At 45.4% G+C, this 21,666-nt stretch overlaps 2 long non-coding RNA genes across 2 annotated transcripts in view; both read right to left on the reverse strand.

Moving 5' to 3' along the window:
• Nucleotides 1-21,666, reverse strand: part of LOC135307882 (uncharacterized) — a 268,237-nt gene that overhangs the window by 69,040 nt on the left and 177,531 nt on the right. The window contains exon 10 of the long non-coding RNA XR_010368481.1: nucleotides 2,809-2,879. This is a non-coding gene — a long non-coding RNA (uncharacterized LOC135307882). The remainder of the gene's footprint in view (nucleotides 1-2,808; nucleotides 2,880-21,666) is intronic.
• Nucleotides 15,400-21,593, reverse strand: LOC135307887 (uncharacterized). The gene is made up of 3 exons (XR_010368486.1): nucleotides 21,527-21,593; nucleotides 20,233-20,344; nucleotides 15,400-15,492 (listed from the first exon to the last, which is right to left on the reverse strand). It is a non-coding gene; the product is annotated as an uncharacterized LOC135307887 (long non-coding RNA).

The following is a 21,666-nucleotide window of genomic DNA, read 5'->3' on the forward strand; positions in this document are numbered from 1 at the left end:
AGCAAGGCAGATTGTGGAGCGGGGGGAAAGCCCAGGGACTGAGGAAGAAAGAAAAGGAGCAAGATAAATACAGGGTTGTGGCAGCTGTGTGATGACAGGCACTGGGATGAGCAGACAGATACAAGACCCAGCAACAGTTGTGAACGAAAAGTTTACAAAGGCTGATTTCTTTCCCGGACTCCCACTTTACAGGACTTGAACTCAGGAAGAGAGAAAACCACAGACTCTGTGTCTGCTCAGCCTGCCCGGGACATCCTTTAAAAACCAGCCAAAACCCAAAAGTGCTGTGATGTGTGACTGGAGGCCATGAGGAGCTCATGCAAGAGACCAAATCTCAGGGGAGCCACCCATTTCCCAGTGGTGGCTGGCTCAGAAAGAAGCTGCCTGGCCTCTGGGATGTTGGCTGTGGGCACTGAAGGGCTCATGCAGAATTAGCCCCTGAACAGGGCATTAAATCCATCAACTGGACAAGCTCTCTTTTATGGCTGGAGACCCAAGTGGCATGAAGTACTTTTTCTCTTCCTCTTCTTCTTTTCTTCACTTTTTTTTTTAAGAAAAAAAAAGAGCCAAAGCACACTCTGCTGTTACATGCAAAAGCCAAGGACATGAGCATTGCCTGAGGATCCAGAAGTGAATTTTAAGCCACTTCACTGCAGCAGATAAACTGATAAGAGTGGCTTACAGCCAGCAGGATTTATACCTGCACAAGCAACACCCAGTGGATTTCCAGTCCATCACCATAATTGCTGCAAGCAGTATATGCCTATTCATAGAAAATAGGGAACACAGACCTGAAATGCTGGATTTGCTTTTCTTCTTCTTCATTAGTGCTTATTTTAACTTTCTCCTGCAAGTAAATGGGCAAGTTCCACTACTGGCAGCTGAAGACACTTTTTATTGTCAAGATGAAAAACTAATGTTCCCTTGCTATAGGCTTTATATTCAAAGCAGAAGGAAGAACATGGCTCAAGACTGCTAATGCAGCTGGCTGCTATTAAAGGAAAAAAAAGTCTTCTCTAAGCTGGCTTTGATGCCAAACAAAAGAAACAGCTAAAGGTTTTCCCCCAAATAAAGTATATCTTCATGAAACAGAGTCCTCAAGGGGAAAATACATAGGTAAAAATCTTGGTGCAGGCAACTTTCTGAGAAAGTGTCTTTAGGTGTTCCTTCAGGATAAACTACAAACCTGTCTCCATGGTGCTGTCCTGGGGGGGGAGCATGGAAGCCATCAAGGTGCAGCTCCCACAGGTGGGGCTCCCTGCCCAAGTTGTGCATCGTGGCACAGAGATGGGAAATGCAAAGCAAACACATTTAGATCATAGAATATCCTGAGCTGGAAAGGACCCACAGGGATCCTTTATTCCAGCTCCTGGCCCAGCACAGGACAAGCCAAGAATCCCATCATGTTCCTGAGAGCATTCTCCAAACATTCCTTGAACTCTGCCAGGCTTGGTGCTGTGGCCATTCTGTGGGGACCCTGTTCCAGTATCCAAACACCCTCCAGGGGAAGAACCTTCTCCTGACATCCAACCTAAACCTCCTCTGACCCAGCTTCAGGCCATTCTCTCAGGTCCTATCAGTGGTCACCAGAGAGTTTGTACCAAGCCTTTCTTTGTGTCCAGGATTGCCTGCATTAAGGGAGGTTGTTGCCTTTCTGCAAAGAGCTCTGCTCCCCCCCTGTGCTACCATGCATCCCCCCTCTCAGCAATAGGGAATACTGACTTCAAAATTGGTTTTCCTGCTCCTAAGCCAGCACACAATATTGTACTTTTACATTTAATGGGTTTAAAACATTCAAGTTCCTTTCTGGTCCCAAATGCATATGCATTTCTTCATGTATTCAAGCCTAAACTAACCCAGCTCCAATTCCTGAAAATATTTAAGGATGCACTTAATTTAAAACATGTGAGCAGTCTGAGTGAGGTCAGTGGGATTATGCTTGAATATAGCTGCTTTCTAACAGACCCCAGCCATGCCTCTCCCTGCTACACCCCAAGATGAGGGCCAGGAAAACTCAGCAACAGCCAATTTTGCCACAGAAGGACTTTGCCCAGTAGGAAAAAAAAAAAAAAAAGTAAACAGGAAATGGAGAAGTGAAGCCATTTGCCTGAACATCAGAAAGCAAGTCACTAATACAGCCAAGCACCAATGATCCAGGGAACAACAGCTCCAGTGTTCACAGGGAAACACACATGGGGCTTTCTCATCACAGCATGCACAAGGGCTTCAACCACAGCGGTGTTTTAACTGCCCATCTTCCCAAAACAGTCTTAAGAGGAATTAAGGCAAGTCAAGCCTGATGAGATTATTGTACCAGTCTCCTCCAAATAAATACAAGCTAAAAATAGCAGCAGAGGACAGATATTGCATCTCACCAAGAGGCAGATAAGCTGCCCTTGCTGTAGGCACACGAAAGCAGGCCAGACAGATGTTTACACTGGGTGATTTAGTGCATCTGAATTTGTCAAGTTGTTTGATAACTTCATACTCAAGAATGTTTCTTTCCTCATTACAGAAACATCCTGGTTTCCAGCAAAAAAGTGCTGCTGGCACCAGAATTCCCCACATGCTGTTTTCTGCACAGCAGAAATCAGAGGAGTTTATCACTCAGAAAGAAAAGCTGTAGATGGGTGGCAATTTTCAGTGAGCTTCTGGTGGGTCTTCCCTTCCCTGCTTGCACCCTTTAAGAGGTGGACAAGCTGGATCCTTTCTTTCCCCAAGTTCCTGGCTGCAAAGCAAACATGCAATGCCAGCCCACTGCTATTCTTCCATAGCTGGTGCTCTGCAGGGAGACGGGATCTGATTTACCCCAGAAGTTCTGCCGCTGTGTTTCAGCTCTACAGGGACACTCCTTAATCTGCACGAGGAATCCAAAGGACCTGACACAATAAGAGAGAAGGAAATCATTGTTTTAAGACACATACTGAAAGATCATTGTGTGGATGTACTTAGCAGATGGGGAATGCAATGGCCAAGTTTAGGGTCCCCTGGGTGCATTTCTCAGAACCAGGCTGTCCCATCCTTTCTCTGGGTAGAGAAACAGGAGGGGGATGATGTGTGAAAGCTTCCTCAACCACATGGAGGAGTGATGGTAGTGATGGTAGCTGGGATCCAGGGCACTGAAGACCCTGTGCCAGGGTCTTTTGGACACCTCACTGTCTCCCAACATCCCCAGGGCCAGTATATCCCCCCTGACACACAGAGGGGAATCAATTGGGGTGCCCAGCCAGCAGAACCCACAGCCAGCTGCAGATATTTGGATTCCCTTTTGAGAGATGCTGCACAGCCAGGACTGGCAGAGAGATTTCGGGTAAGAGCTCCCATTAGTCCCACTGGGAGCTGGAGACCTAAGATTCTGCTGTAGGGAGCTCTGAAAACATCAGCCCACGTTGGTTTCAGGAGCGGGGCTGGGATTCCCTCCTCTTCCCTCTCTCCTTCCCTTCAGCAGCACAATGTCGCCCTTTCTCCGTTTCCGAAAGGGGTCTCGTAGGGCTCTGCATCAGAGATCAGGGGCCGTTTTGAAAGGAGGAACCCGCAGTTTGACCCCTGCTCTATTGAGAGACCTTTTGTGCCTCTGCAAAGCTCTGCGCTCTGCACTGGCCTCGCGGCCAGCGGAGGGAAGCGCTGCAGGAAGCAGGGATTTATTCTGCTGCTGACAATCAGGAGCAGCAGTGTCCTCTGGTGCCTTCATTGTCCAAAGGTGTTTGAGTGTAAAGCTCACACATAATAGCGACTTTCCAGCGATGCTTGTTGAAAAAGCCCTTTGGAGCTTGCCAGCTCTGCCGGGAATGCAAGACCTCAGGTGTCCGGGCTTATCTTCCAACCAAACTCATTTATTTAACAGCCAACTCCGATTACTCCTTGTAGTTAAAAGAAAGCCCCAAAACAAAGGCTCAGCAGCCGTGTGCTCCTCAGCCATTCAGCGCTGCCGGTGCGGGAAGCAGGTGTTCCCAGCTCTGCATTCCCACTCCAGCCTGGAGAGGCTGGAATAAGACACTGCCCTTTGAAATGTCCGCTCAGAAAGAAAGAAAGAGGCAGCACAGCCTCACTCTGCAGGCTGGGAGCAGGCAAAGGGCTCAGCTAATTCATAGCATGAGCTGGCCAAATGCTGCAAAAAGCATTCCCACAGAAAATTCTGCAAATATGGAAATGAATCCAGCTAAGTGGTTTTTACACCTCTTCTTTTTTTCTTTAATGGTATTTTCTAAGTGCTTGGGGAGTGCACATTTTTCACTTCTCCACATACCTCCTTTGCTGATAAACAGGCATTTGCAATGGAAACAGGTTGGATATCAGGAGGAATTTCTTTGTAGAAAGGGTTGTTAGCACTGGAATGAGCTGCCCGGGAGGTGGTGGAGTCACCATCCCTGGAGGTGTTCAAAGTGGCACTCAGTGCCATGGTCTGGTTGAAAAGGTGGCAATTGGTCAAAGGTTGGATTCCATGAATCTCAAAGGTTTTTTCCAACGTCCTTGATTCTGTGATTCTGATTCTATGAAAAAACCATCTCCATCACTATGAAATGACAATCCAAGCATGGCTGGCAGTGCTCTCATCACCCGGCTTTTAACATCTTCATCTGAATTTAGAAAAGCATTCTTCAAAGTGCAAACTTAGTTGGGGTGGGAAGGGTGGAAATCTTGCAAAAGGAAGGTTTAAGTAGGAGCAAAAGATAACCTTTGTCACGTAAGTCACAAACTGCAGCTTGAAATCATCCAACTACAGGTCAGGGTGTCGGTGTCATCTCTCTTTTGTCCTCACAAATAATATTAATTAGTATTTGTTATGCAGAGGTACTAAAAGAAAGGATAATGAGGAGGTGCTTGTGCTGACACAGGTCCAAAGGTTCTGCTTTCCCAGGGCTTTGTGTGCTCTGGGATACTACACCAGGAGGAGCAGGGACAGCTGCTCTGAAATTCTGCTTGAGGATGGAAAAATACCCCAGCCAAGCAGCAAACATGAGAGGGATTTCCTGGACCTTTGTGTTTTTCTTTTTAAAATCTATTCCACCAAAAAATTTGGTGTTTCTTCTCCCTTTTTTCACTGGTCAGCCTAGCAGCAAAAGTGGGGCTACAGCACTGGTCCAACTCAGCTGGTTTCTGTGCTGTAGCCTCCTCCAGGACTTGGACAAAGGCTCCTTGTCCTGCTCTTACTGCACACAGTAAGGCCAGGCAGTGCCCATGTCAGCACTGGATGAGCCCAGCCCCACCACCCAGATCAGAGAACAGCAGCTCAAAATGGCCCAGACAAATCTCAGCATCTCTGGATTTGGCTCTACCTCCAGCTCCCAAGCCTCGCAGTGCACTGGGGCCCTTCTGAAATGCACACTCTCTCCTAACCCAGCTATGCTAAGATAATAGCATCCCCTACACCTCCCTTTTTAATAAAGCTGCCAGATTTGAAGATGCATCACAGTAATTTCTTAAAAGCTACAGGCCATCAGTGCTGCCTAAGTGCTCTTTACTGGGAGTATGGCACTGGGGGACTGCAGAGAACTTGCAAGCTAAAAATATTCCCACCTCATTATATGCTCCAGTGGATTACTCAATAATTACACTTATTAGATCCAAAGGCAATTACCATTTTGCTAATCAGGTGTCCCTTTTGTTAATGCACAAAGTGAGCCATGCCACCATTATTCTTGGTCATGCCTCACGCCTGCAGAAGCAAGACCACTGCACTCAGAGCACCCTGCAAGGAGGGTGCTCATCCCCCAGGCATCACTCCAAACATCTCCTCCTCCTGCAGAGGTAAGGCTTCTGTACCCAAGTCATGGTGAAGCTCAGACAGAACCAACATGACTGTCAGCAGACAGAGGCTCTGCCCAAGCCTTGTGGCTCCAGAGCAGGGACATTTGCCAGAGATTCACTCTGCCTGCACTGAGCACTTCATGCCACGGGTGAGGCCTCCAATGCGACACAGACACAGCAGAGTGGCAGCTCTGTGTGGGTGTGAAACCACTGTCCATGCTGGAGTGAAAAGGAGGCTCTGCTAACCCATGCTCATCACGAGATCCCATTGCAAACACATCACCAAAACCTCTCCAGAAGTGTGAACACCTCCAGGAGCTCCATGCAGCAGCAAGCTGGTGACCTGCAGCTGGATTTAGGCTGTGCATTAGGGTTTCTTTTACAAACACTGGCCAAGCAAAGCCATTCTAACTTCCTATGTGTTTAGCACTGTTGCCATGCCAGAGCTGCCCCAGCAGAACTGGCCAGAGCAGCCCATGCAAGGGAGGAAGCAGCCAGTTTGGGGTCGTGACAACTCCTCTTCCATGAGAGCTGTAGATATTACTCCCAGTGAGTGGCAGCAATGTTTCCAGCTGGCCCAGCCAGATCAGGACCCTTAAGGGGCCTTGGACCACTTCCACCCCCAGGAACACCAGCTCAGAGTTTCAACCACCCTCCAATGCAGAGCCATCAGTTCAGTGCATGCTTTTACTCTACTTGCCTGTCCTCCTGTTGCTATTTCATGGGATGGGTTTCTAAGAGCAGAGAGAGGGAAAAAGCTGCCATGCTGCCAGTAGAAAATATGCAGGAATGAGAGGTCAGCAGTACAGTCCCCTCAAAATCCCAAAGACATGTTAAAGGCCTTATTGTTTTGCATCTGATACTGGGTCCTGCTTTGTCTCTCCTCTCTGCGTTTAAAGCTACACTCACTTTTGGGTTTTTGTCCAAGTCTGACCAGTTACCAAAAGGCATTTTTATTCTCTCCACAGTCATTTCTGGGAAGAGTAATTAATTTATGCTAATTTGGAGAGAAAAGGAATAGCAATGAACTTTTCCAGTCCAGAGATAAATGGTAATATATCAAAATCCTGCTGGTGATAAAAAGATAAGACACATAAGTTATGATCTTTCTACCATAAAGTGCTGCTTATTGAAAGAAGCAAATTATTTTGACTAGTTTCAACCCTTTCAAATAGTCTAATTTAAAACAATAGTCCATTTCATTTTTATCTGAGCTAAAATGCATTAGGCTTGTTCCTCCCAAATCAGGCCATCTTCTGTTCACTGTTAACTGGTGATCCAAAAGCAAGAAATTCCCTTAACCACTCCAGACTGTCTGTGCTAGGTATGGGAAATATTGAAGGACTGGGCTGGACACAGATGAGAAGGAAGGAAAGAAATTCAGTAGCATTTTACTTTCTACTCAGTATTTTACACTCCTGTTTTCCATGTGAGATGCTTTTTGTGTTTTTCTTTCAAAACAAAAATCTGTTTTCAGCAAATGAACCAGAACACATGAAATAGAATACAAAGTTGGTGAAACACAGGTAAAAACCCTAAACATCCAGGGACTCATAATTCTCCCATGCTGAACCTGGATCAGGAGCTGGCTGTAGCCTCACCCTTAGCTCAAAACCACCCTAGCAGATGCTAATTGGATGCTTTTGATAGTGTTGCACTACCAAATTTCAAAGAGGTACAAAGGAAGGACAGGTGCTCAAATACCAAAGCAAAATGACTTTGTGCAGTGGCTGGGTGGATATAAAGAATGGTGGAGAGCATGGTCAGAGCTACAGCTCATTTGCTGCAGGGAGAGCAAGACAAGAAAAGCATTGGGAATAAAAGTATTGCACAGCAGGAAAAACTCAGTTTTACAACCGCCCTACCTGTCCTTCCCTGGTAACACCAAGACATCCACCAGCTACACAAAATCTCACTTTCTGGAGTAAAAGCTGAATTACTGATAGCATGCAGGGAAAGACAGGACAAACTGAAGAGCTACTGAATCAGCTGCACTGGGAAAGGTTGGCTCCCAAAAACATCCCACTCCAGGGATGGAGGAAAGCCCTCATTGATCACCAGGTGCTGATGCCACCTCTGGGGCACTTAGTGCCAATTTGCAGCATTTAAGGATGATTATAGGCTTGAGCCACACAGTTAACTCAATCCATCAGAAAACACATCCCAGACTCAGGCTTCATTTTGCCTAAACCAGGTGCCTTTGGGATTGTAGAGACACACACTTCAGCCCAGAACCTGAAGCTGACAGGCTGTTTACAGAATGAGAAAAGCTCTGAAGAAATTGCTGGCAAATTATCATGAGGAACATTTTTAAGCAACAAGGAAAATTCCCCTCAAGAGGGGAAGATGTGCTGGTGTTTCCTTGGGGATATGGCTTAAACCCCACTGCAGGCTGCATGCAGAGCAAGGGCTCAGGCTTGGAATTTCAAGGCTCCCTTCACACTGTATTATTTGTCAGGAGGGAACAGCTAATAGCCTTTTATCAGTCATTTCTGTGCTCCCTCTCCAAAATCAAATTACTTCATGCGAATGGAAAATTACCTGAGAAATCAGGCAGGTGTTTAAGAAGGGATTGGGACCCTCAGAGGAGGAGTTAGGTGTACAGAGGCAACATCTCCCCAGTGGAAACCCCAGCAAAGCGTAGCCAGGTTGAGATCAGGTTCATAAATGCTCTCTGATGTCTGTGTGATCCTTCTAGACTTGTCAGCCTCAACAGCCCTGGAAGCAGGTCCTCAGGAAATCAGCAGCTTTGCTGTCAGCAGGAATTATTCATCCTTCCCATCCTGAACCTAAAGACCAAGTACAGCTCTTGCTATCCCCTCTCTCAGCTGGGTTTCTTCTGCTTCCCCAGCTACATTTCTATAAGCTTTGGAGATGCTCAACACTTTCTCCAGCTCTTCACCCTGGCAAACACCATGGACATTCCTGAAGACACTCAAAAGCTCAAAGCAATCATCCCACCAAGCAAGTCTGGCTCCTCCAACCAAAACAAAACACCACAAGAAGCCACCTGGGACTGGGCAGCCAACATTGACCCTCTGAGTCAGCTCATCCTCTCTATCTACTTATCACTCAGTTTCTACCAAATTTTAGCAGAGGTTTTTCAAAGTGTCCTGAAGGATCCTAGTGATTGTCAACGTTTTTGTCACCGTTAGTTCACTGCCTGTTCCCACTTCATTTTCCACAGGGTTACAGGATCTGTCACATTTCAGAGCTGTTTGCAAGGGAGGCAAACAGTTTATTTATAATTTATCTTCAGTTATTTCTATTTATTCAAGATATTATATTATTTACTATTATAAATATATTAATACATTAAATCTTTATCAACTTAGGTTTGTTCTGGGGCAAAAGAGGGACAAATCCACAGCTTCAAGATGTCAGACATTTTCCCAGAACCAAAGCAGTGAGACAGCAGCACCACAGGGCTTAGAAAACAGACTCCTAGGGTTTCATGTTCAATCCACCAGACCACAGGGCTTCTGCACACTCTGCTGCTGCTGGTAAAGGACAAGGGAACAGGAATTACTCCCCCAAATGACTCTGAGCTGCTGCAGCCTGGCTCTCTTGGTGAAGGAGCTGCAGAGTCATTTAGGTGAAGGACTCATCAATGATTTAAGGTTTCTTCTGCTGGGGAAAAGGAAAAGCTGCCAAAAAGCAGCAAGTTCTCCGTGTAGGGAGGCAAGTGGCAGGGCCAGCACTCAGATCACCTTGCAGCAGCAGGCAGGTGCCAGGGAGCTCTGATCAGAAGCAGAACACACAATGTGCGTGCTGGCCACAGCTGAGTTTCAGACCCCTGTGAGTGCCAGCCCCAACCTATTCCCTAATGCTTTAAGCTTTATGAGCAAGGAAAGCATCACTGCTGACGGGCACAGGACAGAAGTCCCTGCACCACCACAACAGCCAAATTGCTCAGCTGAAGAACATGCAACACAAATGTTTCTTAATGGTACAACAATGGCAGCAGAGCCCAAGCAGGCACATGTAAGGTTCCCTACAAGGCCAACCAAAGCTTCTGTTTGCTTCTGGGAGCCTTCTGAGGTTTAAAGATCTTAAATAAACAAGGCAGCAATTGAAAGCCTATCACTGGCTTCCCTGGCAGTCGGTCTGCAGGAAGCAGAAGCTTGTAAAGAAGGTACTGAGCTCCAGCTGGCAGACACCAGCCAAACTCCAGAACATTTGTAGAGAAAGTTTAGGGCAACATGGCTGGCCTCTCTGCTTGGGAAAAAAACCAGTAACTTTCCCTTCCTCTTGGATACACCAGCAGTGGGATTTAAGGTCTCCAATCCACTGCCTGAAAATGAATGGTGCTCTCCTGCCCCCAGAGACCCAGGAGCAGCGTGAAGGCAGGATGCCCATGGGGAGGGATATTTATCTGGGTTCCCTTAGGAGTATTGCAGTGGCAGTAATGATGACCCAGCAATTTAAATTAGGACATAGAAAGGCTTTTCTTAGAATAAAAGTTTTTAGAGCATGTAGGACATCCACTGCAAACAGCAAAATTTCTCCACAACCATAAAACCTCACAAAACCCCCAAAACCACAGGCAGGAAATTAAAGAGAATTCAGAGGAAAAACAACACGGAACGATTACATCTCTGTAGGGATTATACTGGGAAAAGCTAAAAAAGAACAAAGACCTTGATCTTTCAAACACAGGCCCTGTGCTCAGCTTTGCCTGCAGGAGCTGCGAAGGCACAGATGGGGCACCAGGGACCACAGCCGACCACGGGAGGGGAGACAACAGGGCCCAGGAGATCCCCTTGATTTCTGGCTTACTCTTTATTAATTCCAAAACTGGAATGGAGTCCAGACTAGCTGAGGCCACATGGCTTATTACACTTGCTTGCATTTTTCCCCCTTAACTTTCTTTTTCTCCACTGCAGCTCTGTAGTACAGTTTTTATTTTAGCTAATGAATCCCTGCCCACACATGCGAGAGACTCCAAAACACCCACAGACCAGAGGCAGGGGAAGGAAATGCCGGAATTGTTTGCTGAAATCTGGCAGAGGCTATTTTTCGCGAGAGGCCAGAGGAACACAGTGTTCTCCAGAGATCCTGAGAAGGGTGAGGTCAGAGACTGGCTTCTGCCACAAGGCCCCAGCATTGGGAGGCTTTTTTGTCTTTTGCAATTACATAATGTCTTTTCCATGCCTTAAGTTGGTTGCTTCCAGATTGCTGGAGAGAGCTCTGAAATGACACGCTCCACAGCTTAAAAAAAAAAAAAAATACCAGAAAACCACACAACACACTTCTGCTCATATAAAACTGCAAAACCTCGTTTCCTGCCACAGTCCCGTATTGTAACAGATGGAGGAAAGGCGGGGGAAAGGGCTTTTTTTTCCTCTTTCATTTTCCATATTATCCATGTGTTGGCAACACACTGCTGTCACAGAGTGGTGGAAAGTTCATTTACGGGAAACCTTCCGAAACTGGAGCAGCTCATAAAACTTTTAATGCAGACCTGGTTAAAAAATAATGACATGAGACCTGAACGTTTTTCAGTGCAGTTGGGGAATGCATTTTTGGTCTATTTCTACACCTTGAGCAAATAATGATATTAAGAACTATTTTAACCATAGAAAGAGAAAAACTCATCTGAAAGGGCAGAATAGGGATGAAGTGAGAGTTCAAGGAGTGAAATTCCTTGGGTCTTGTGATCCAGGCAGGTTGTGAGGCACCTAAACTACACTGCCTAAACCCTTTGCCCACCCTTACCTGTGGGGGAACTTCTTAGCAAGGCCTTTAGCTAACAGTGATCAAAAATAAAGCAGCTACAAGGCAGTGTGGAAGCTTTTGGGAATGAAAACGTCACTTTCTAATTTTTGACTACAGGCAGAAAATGAAGATGGTTTGGATGCTGGGGCAGAACCACAGGCATCCATGGACTGAGGAGCCCTGCACTAAATTGCAAGCTATGCCTCCAGTTGGTCACAGCCTGGGGAAAACCACTCATATCCGGATCCACAAAATTACTTTGGCACCAGAGCACTACTGCTTTGAAGGCTTCAAGCAACTTTTTTACCTCTCAGAAAAATGACTCTGTTCCTTAAATTAAAGTGGTGGCCTCGTTCCACATGAGAGGTGTGAGGACCTGTGGATCTGAAGGGTCAAGAGGAAGCATTTACCCTGGTGGATCAGAGATGTTCTCTTGAACATCTCTGATCCACCAGGGCTTTCCTTTGCCCATCCTATAGCCTTGTCCTGTTTTTTGTCCAGATACCACAGAGAACAGAGTCTGGGGTCAGTAATGAGTGTATTTGCCTAATTTGAATATCTGGATATATGAAGTAACTTGGAGGCTCTTGGACAAAGCCACAGGGGGTTCTGTAACAGCCACAATGTGGGTTACATGCTTCAGCTGCCCTAAATCCATATGCTCCACAATTTGGTTGAATCTCCCAGCTCAACTCCTAAGGTGAGGAACAAAGTCAAAAAACACCCTGGAAGGGGCAGAGGGAAAAAGAATAGGAAAAACCCCAGAGAAAGCTGGTCACAAACAGCCCATTCTGTACTCTGGTGATGGAGCAAAGGCATTTTCTACATAACTTGGCCTGTTGGAAATCTGTACTGGTGTATTCCCACACCACGCACACGAGGGGTCTGTGCGCCGCCGGAGTGCCTGCAATGAATCATTCATTGTCCTTCCTCAGCCTTTCCAGTAGGAAGAAGCTACACATTTGACCTTATAAAAAAGCAGTAATTTTGCCTGGTAAGATGAGGCCAGCAGTAATTCAGGCCCTGCTGGCAGCCCCAAACACACGGGAGGAGATACGGGTTGCTGCTGCCACGCCGCCAAGTGCTGCTTCAGCGTTTCCACATGAAGCCACTATTTTCAAGACTGCTACAAGTGAGCCAAGAAAAGAAACAAAAGGAATCTGCACCCAAAATATCTTTCCTTTAAAAATATATAAATTATCCTGCAGGTTTTCATCTCCAACAGAAAAATTTAGAAGTGGACATTCTTGTTTTACAACATCTTATTTCCCCATGAAGAGGACTGCTGTTCTTGTGGTTTTTAAGGGAAGCTTGCTCACACACTTTCTCAAAAGAAGGAGTCAAACAGGTGATTTTTTTGTAAGAAAATTGCAAGTATGATCAATCCAAAGCTCATGGAGGTCAGTAGGGCCAAATGGGGAAGATTGAATGAAGATGTCTGTCAGGATGTCTTATAACTTGTCTCTTCTAAAATCCTTGCTCCACCAGTCACTGCTGTTGTGTCTATGACTACTTAACAAAAGCAATAATTAGAAATGTTAGGAGGAATTCGTCATCCAGCATAAGTTGATTTTCACTGTCCTCCAGGGGAAGGAGTAAGAAAGATGGGTCAGTGGTTGAGACGACCTGTCTGACACCTCTGCTCCTTCCCAGATATGCTGTGCAGCCCTGAGGACCCTTGGAGGATGTTTTTGGCAAGGTGGCACAGAACCTGGTAACACAGCCAGCTCCTGTGCTCTGTGCACTGGATACTGCCAGAGCTGTGATTGGCCTCATGCTCCTACTGGTGAAATGGGGACAGGATAGGAAAATCTCCCATCCATCACCTGGGAATCCTACACCAGCAGAGGCAATGCAGGTGCATCAGACAGACAAACTGGACAGCACACCAAAAACTTGCCCCCTCTCCAATGATCCTGCGTTGGACCTGAGGCAGGAGGCGGGATGTGCCTGCAGACCTCACCCATCCTTGCTGAAAGCAGCTGGGAATTTCACACTCCAAACCTGAACATCTTGTGTTTCATGTAATCTCATTGAAAATATTTTGATTTATGATCTCAATTACCCGTTAACTGAAATCCCACATCTCAGATATCATGAAATTAAGCAATAATGAATAAGAAGCTGTGTTGTTGAGGCACTTTACAGAGTGATTCATATTAAATAAGAGACTTTGTAGCCAATATAATAGTTTGCCAGATTAACACATACCTCGCTGAATAGTAAATACTTTTATTTTTGGCTGCTTTGGAAACATTGCATTCAGTAATTAGCAAAGAGTAAAACTAATAAAATATATGAAAAAGAGTCAGAAGAAAAACTTTGGGTATAAGTGGAGCTTGTGCCTTATCCAAGCCTGAAGGAGAATTTAAAGATTTAATTACAGCTAATGAGCACATATTTAAAAAGCAAAAGCTGCAAAGCTCTTTTTGCAGCTTAATAATGCATAGAAGGAAACAGTGAAGTGTGATGCTTCCACAGGGGGGCAAAGTGTATTTCTCTGGGCACACATTTAAAACCCAAAGGGAGCTCAGAGTGACCCAAAGGCCAAAGAGGAAAAGCAAATCCTGCCATGAGATAGTCAGTTCTCTTCCAGCTTTTGCACACTAAAATTTCTCCCAAGCTCTTTTGAGAATTACTACATTAGCCAAAGCTTAGGTTAAGCAAAGAACCTGAAAAATTGTCCACCAAGGAGCCATCAGGACCTGCAGAACCATCTCTGCCAATTCTGTTTGCTTATGAAATATTAACATGGTACTGATGACAACTGTTGTCTTTGGCAAACATGGGATACACAAACACACTTCCTTCTGAGGGCGCGTGTGAAGAAACCTTGAGGTCGTGGATAAAGTTGGGAGAGAAAGCACAAGGTGAGGAAACCTCAGGATACCTTGACCTTGAGACACTACTGATGATGGCAGGCAGATCAGATGCCTTCTATGATCACAAACTTTTCACTGTAAATCTGAACCCAACCACTCACGTGCACCTCCCAGGTGGAAAGGAAAACAATCCATAATCAGTATTTGTAAGGTTCCTAGAGGTCCTTGTTAAAAAGGAACACAGACCTGTTAATCTCAAAGTGATCTAAAATTATGCTTTATATACACTACTGGGGGACTAAAATTGGTATGAAATATTTCTGTACAAAGGAGTGAGACACCACAATAACTGAAACATGAATTACTTTCTACAAGGAAACAACCAGATGAGCTATGTTCCTTCCTCTGAGCACTCAAATGTATCTCAGCAAATCTTTAAATGAATTTGTTCTTTGAAATGTTGCTGCCTTGTAAAAGCCTATTTCAAGGAATGCCTTGCAAATAGTGAATTTCAGATAGCTCATGGTCAAATTTAGAAATTTGTTCCATATTGAACAATTTTAAAAGCCCCAATACTGCTCGTGTTCCCTGTTTTGGTGGCTCTGCACTTGCAGCTTGTGAGGCATCGTAGGGAACACAAAACACAGAGCTGATGTTCAGAGAAAATTTGCACACATTTCATTTGCTGTGAGAAAATCATGTAGCAGAAATATTGCTACTGGAATGATCGCAGAAAGATTAAAAAAGCCTACAGAAAAGGTAAAAAAAAATACAAAAACCCCAAGAACCCAATCCAAAAAACATTCAAACAGAACATGCATACAAAAAGCAAAAATAGTCCCAAGCTGGTTTGCCACTTGGTTTCCAGACCCAGTCTACTGAGTGATGGGTGTTGAGTGAACTGAGAAAATTATTACATTTTTGAGGGTTTCACACAGCTTAAAGAATAATTTTCATGACATCAACAAATAGCTTAATTTGGAATCTGAACACATAATTCAACTCACTAGCAAGTCCTTGCTGGGGGAAAAAATATCCTGAAGGGGTGCAGAACTTAAAACCAAACCATTCCCACTCTTAAATATGAACAGTAAAAGTTATTTAAATCTTCTCATTTTACTCAATAAATCCAACCTTTGAGGTACATCATGGATTCCTGTATGCACAGTTGGTCATTGCACATGCCCAGGTGTCCAGTGTATGACTAAAAAGGAGGGAAAAAGATAAAATAATGCTTTAAACTCCATTCATCAAACCAACCATCTAAGGAGCCTGCTTCCCCAGCCACAATATGCTTCAGAATTGCAGATTACAGATTTCCATGGACAGATTCCTGCTGCTGACACAGATACCCACTTCAGCTGTGAGACTTTTGCCCTGCCAGTGGAGCCTACGCCACCGGTTCCCAGGTTGGTGCTGGAGTGCCAGCAGGAGCTCAGAGCAGAAGTTCATCCACCCATCCGTGTGGACACACAGGCACCAGGTGGTCCCTGGCACTGCAGGGAGAAATTCAGCCCCACTCCCAGTTACAATGATGGCCCTGCCACTGTGCCTGGGAAGCTGCACAGCTAAGTCATGCCCCAGCACACCCTGGGGTGGGGGCAGGTTGTTCTTGGCTATATATGGATCCATTGAGTGATTCTTTTGGAAAATCCCATCTCTGTGGAGCCTCAAGAGACACCTCTGGTTATGTGGGAACCCTCAGAGGGTGGAAAACTGCAGCAGTCCCTAGCAATACAATAACCTGTACTGGAGACAGTGATTCAGAGCAGCCAGGATCCCATGCCCAGCTCTTGGGCCACCCAAGAAACTGGAGTCAAGTCAATGCAAAAACCCCAGGTTCACCAAAACCCAAGAGCTTTGCTCAAGAAACTCACAGCTTGAGTTCTCTTAAAATCACAAATGGTGACTGGCTGGATTTTTGTTCACTTGCTTGGTTCTTCTTAGGACAAACATATTTAAAATCAGTTTTCTCTTGCCCACATGCTGCTATTAAGATCTGTGGGCAAAGCCTGGCAATTTATTGGTAGTCTGACACTATTTGCAAAAGCATAATAAAAAAGCCAAAATTCAATTACAAACATAATAAATTGCCTCCCCCAAGGCACCCTGTGCATCCTGCAGCCAGCACAATCCCAGTGGCACTGGCAGTCCCTGGGCAATGCTCTTCAGGCAAACCCAGCAATGGCCCATGTGCACTGGGGGTTCACAGTGGCCATCTACAGAGCACATCTGGCCATCCATGAGCCATCCTCACTGCTGGGATGTTGGCACACCCGGTGCCACCTTTCCCCACAAAGGTCACTGGGACACACTGCATATAGAGCCTCCACATTCTGGCTCAGCAGAGCTGTGTGCTGGAGAATTGGGTGTTTAAATACTGAGCAGCTTAGCAACAAATGCTCAGTACACAGAGCAGGTAAATAATTTAACAACTTCTCTGTGTTTATTAGCCAAATCAAATATTCACAGTGTGAGGTGCTAACAGCAAAAATTGTATTTTTCTGTTTGGGCCAGGTGAGGTTTCCTCTGCTTAGCTGCAGCCTTAACTTTATTTTCTTTACCAATTGTGGAGAAAACAAAAATTATACTGCACAAAACTGGTGCCCAAAATCCATCTGTACCTGAAGGCAGAAGCTATCCAAAGTGAAAAACACACTTTGATTTGCTAATGTTTTCCTGTTTCCCTCTGGTTTTCATTTCAAGTAGGTGTCAGTCTCTGGGAAGCTCAGAAATACTTTCTACCTCTTGGAGCTCAGCTTCTCTCAGTAACACACTGGAACACTTCCTGCTCAGGAGCTTCTTAGGTTGAGCAGGACTTGTCCCTGTCAGTCTGCTGCTCAAGTGTGAGAATAATTATTCCTTTGGCACTTTATGCAGTTCCGTTCTGCTCCTTATAATAACGATTGGAGCTCATTAGTACAAAATATGGTGTCTGAGAACTATTAACACAAACTAAAATATCCATGTAAAACATGGGGAGAGAGAGAGCGCTGGAAATCTGTGTGCAAAGTTCCATTTCCCAAGGTTTCAGTGGGTACTAAAACCACATAGATCTAGAAACTCTGGGACAATCCTTCTGGTTTTGGTGTCCATAGAAGTCCACCCAAGGAATACAAGGGACTCCACCAACCTTTCACTTCCTTGAGAGTGGCAAAGCTGGGCCAGGTCACAAGATAAAATACAGGACCATGCCTCATAACCATAAAATGTTTTCTATCAGCTGCAGAGCATTTTATTCTCTCCATCAACCTATGGAAAGCGCAGCAGGCGGGCTCAACACTCACTCTGCACCACCAAGCCTCCAGTGCATGGTGCAAGGTGCCAGCACAAACCCTGCAGGCTCCTTGGCATGGAGAGCTGCCCCTTCCTTGCTAGGCTGCCCTGCTGCTGCTAATCAGTCACCCAGTAAGGAGGAGAGGAGCTGGCCTACGTGCCTGGAGCCTGGTGCACACGTAATGAGCTCAGCAAGCTCGTGAAGGTTAAACACGAGAGCGGATGTGAACTTTGGACCATCATCAAAGATACACTTGGTGACAGAGGGAATGTTTAGAGAGGAGATAAACAGGACTGTGAGGAAGGTCAGAGAGAGCTGTCCTAAACTGACTGCTCACATAGAGCCCCCACCCGAAGGAGAGGGGCAACACCACAGGGGCTTCAGTGCTGCCCTTCACTGGTTTTGCCACTGGAGCAACACACTCTGTGTTCCAGAGCTGCATTCCCACTGCAGCTACCTCAGAGCAGGCAGCATTTACACTGCAAGATTTGCATGACTGTCATATTCCTGCACATTCTTTACTGCTGCTGAATGCACCTTTCTTTTGTCCCCTTGTAACAGCTTTCCTCTTGCTGCTGGGGCATGTGGTGAGTCTGGTCTCAAATTAACGAGAGCTGAGTGTTGTGCAATGTGACAATTGCTGTTAATGATGAACAAGGGCAAGCCTTGTAGGCAGGGCAACACCCTGGAGAGCTGGTCCATGTTTAGAGGTGCTGGACAAGAGTCAAAATGCCAAAAAATTAGAATGAAAAGATAGGGGTGTGTGCGTGAAATCTGTCCTTTCCTTCTGAGCTCAAATCTATTTCCTTTTTTTTTAAAGTAAAACTAATGAAACAAAATTAACAACAACAACAAAAAAAAAGAGGTTGAACTTAGACAAAAAAAAAGAGAATTAGGAAAATTAGCCCCTTTACTTATCATTGCATTGGAACAAATATTGCCTACACTAAGATACTTGCAGGCACGGTAGTGGGACTGTAGGAGGTTCTTAACTTCCAATCCTCTCTCGCTAGGCACAAACAGGAAAATGGTGTGAGCAACACGTGCTTGAACTCTCCCCAGTAATTCCCGTAATGGGACTCAAACAAAGTAAGGCTGTCCTGAATTGCTGTGGAATAGGAAAGAGGACAAGTGTTTCGATCTGATATATTTCAATGACTTTGCCAGCCTTCCTCTAACAGAGGTCTGGCACAATGTCTTTATCTGCTGCTTTATCTGTCCAGAGGAAAGCGTGCCAGGCCCATTGCTTCCTATGAGGATACATCACCCTGGTTAATCTACAACATCCCTCCGTATGTCTGCACACACAGCGAGGGGTTTACGTGATGCTCTGCGTGTCTTCTCCTCTAACATCAACTCTGGAGGCACCAGCCACACCCTGGAGCGATGCCACCGCCAGGGCTCTGTGAGAAACGGGAGCCTTGGCTTGCGGCAGCTCCCACTTCAGTCACAATCCAAATAGTGGCTAAAATAAACAGGTTATGGCTCCTATTGTCACTGCATCGTCCTGTCCTGACTCAGTTCTCGGCCTGGGAAACTCGCCCTGACTCAGAGGGTTTGCCTGGAGCAAGGGATTTGTGCTAGGAGGAAAGGTTTCACCACCAGCACCACTTGGGGGTATGCAAGAGGGGAAACTCCAAGGAAGGGATGAAAGGATTCTTTTGGTTTGTGTGGGTTTTTGAATGAGCTTGGCACTAGAGGGAAGGTACAAAATCCAGGGACCTTACAGAGAACCAATAAAAGCAGTTACAACAGAGCAAGCTGGCCAGCCTTATCCAGAACTGAAAGGGATCAGTAGGGAAATAATGGCAGCTTGTGTGGTCCTTGGTCTCCTGGTTACCTCTCCTGGGTGAGGATGTGTTGAAAGATGAGAGCCCCCAGCCAGAAAATCCTCTGGCAGCTCCCTGCCTAAGCATACAGAGTTTTATCTTCCTCTCCAGAGGCCCCATTTCAGCTTTGCAGAACAAAATCTGCTCTGGCCTGTTCAGATAAAAGCTCTCCCAGCCAGCTAACCATGCCATCTCCTAAAGCAAGGGCCTTTACTTGCCCTGGAGGAACTGAATGCACAACAGATTTTCCCTTCTGTCCTTATGGATTGAGCCATGCAACCTTGGATTTCCAACACAAGAATTACCTGTAAAATACCATGACATGAAAGCACAGGAAAAAAAGGCTGCCCCCATTTCCCTGCTAGCTCAACTGCCTGGACTGAAAAGCAGATTTCAGCCTGTGCTGGAAAAACAGAGCTCTGATGAGGAAAACCATCCCAAGCAGTGCTTTCAAACCCAAATGCAGGCACTGGGGTATTGATTTCTTATTATTGACTGTTCTTGTTCACTCTGTGAACAGAATTTCCATTGTAGGATGCTTTCCTAAGGCCCAAGGGACTGCTGAGCTGCAGTGCTTGTGTCACTGGCGGCCAGCAGTGAACAGCAACTCACAATTGTGAGTCTCAGAGGGGTTCAGCAGGATTTTAACTGAAGGATGCTACAAGCTCACATCTCAATTACACCAAGTAGAAAAGCAGATCTGAATTTCAACTCTGGTGACACTCTCTGTAGAGATCTTCCTACCTCTGCTCTCTTAAAAGTGCTACAGCTGGCTACCACCCTGACATCCTTTAGCAAAAGGATTTGGAATTGGAGAAAAAATAACTAAAATATTTACCTTTGCAGACCATGGCTGAAGTCTTTTATGGCAGGCAGACCAGCAGTTTTCAGGAGGTGATGTTAGCTATTTTATTTGCAGGGGATTTCACAATGGAGATACAATAATGAATCTGAACCAAAAGGATGCAGAGTCACCATGATGAGCAGAGCAGTTTAACTTTGTCACCTCATACCCTGCTCCATAAGGTATTTCCTTACTTTAGCTGTTTGTCAATCACTTTTTGTCCTTGACTAAATATTCCTGATTAATATTTTCAGCCTTCTGCCATCCTTCTGCCTGTTGAATTCAGGTTTTAAATCCCTTTGTCAGTAAGGGTGGTTTGGAAGCCATCTCTGTTGGCTGAGGAATCTTGTTCACTCACACCAGAAAGTTGTGCAGGAAAATTGCATCCTTGCCCTCAGCTTCCCAAATTCTCTCCTCTCCACTTGGTCTTACAGTTTGGGATCCTGCTCACTGGTGGATCATCAGCAGCTCTCAAGTTATGGAATGGCTGGCTGGCCTTTAGAGCCAAAGGAAAACTGTGGCTTTCCAAGGCTGTGCCTGCATGAGCTGCTGAGTTTTGTACAGTGCAGCTGTTCCACTGTGCAGTTTAGACAAAAAGTTCCCATGAAGCTAAAAAATATGAAAACTTTTTGCTGGGCCACCTACAACAACTTCCGTTGTGTGTCAGTAATGGGAATGGCATCAACACGTTAATCAAACAATCCTGATGAGTTTAATACATGGGTTTAACACTCTGCCTTGCAATTCTTTTATCCCTGTAACTGCTGGATGACCCAGTTATAGGTTGATGATGATGATTTGTTTCACTGCAGTAATTAATTCTGTGAATTTTGAAAGTCTACTGCATTGTTTTTAAGATGATGAAGTGTCCCACTTCTCTACTTGATCCTTTAAATATCAGGCCAGAGAAGTTAAAACCAAACAATGGTATTCCCCTTGGATGTACAGTTGGCACCTTCAGGACATCCCTTTCATAGTGTGGAAAAGGCAGGCTGTCATTTTCAGATCTTAAAAATGCTCAAATGCTCAAATTATCAGTAGAATTGCACCAGGACTGTTCTCTTGAAAAAAAATTTCCTTTTTGCTGTAATACTTTGCTCAAGCCACTCTAAACAGTGCGAAATAAAGATCAAGTACATTTTGAACTGTAATGCTGCCTCAAATTAAAAGTACTCAATGCTTTCTTTTGAAAGACCTGATACAGAGAAGAAAGAAAAAGGGATGACAGGTGAAAGTGACCTTTTCAGGGAGAAGGTGCCGGCAAACCCATCATCCCAGCTCCTGTTACCTGCTGCAGCCTGGACTGATTTCCCCTGGATCAGTGTCAGATGCTGATCTCCTTAATTACAGTGAGGGCTGTTCCCCTCTGTAGCTGCTTTGTCTGATTCTAGCAGGACTAATTATGACAAAATACAGGACTCAGGAGGA

The sequence above is a fragment of the Passer domesticus genome, chromosome 9 (genome assembly GCF_036417665.1).
Source record: "Passer domesticus isolate bPasDom1 chromosome 9, bPasDom1.hap1, whole genome shotgun sequence".
NCBI classification, from domain to species: domain Eukaryota; kingdom Metazoa; phylum Chordata; class Aves; order Passeriformes; family Passeridae; genus Passer; species Passer domesticus.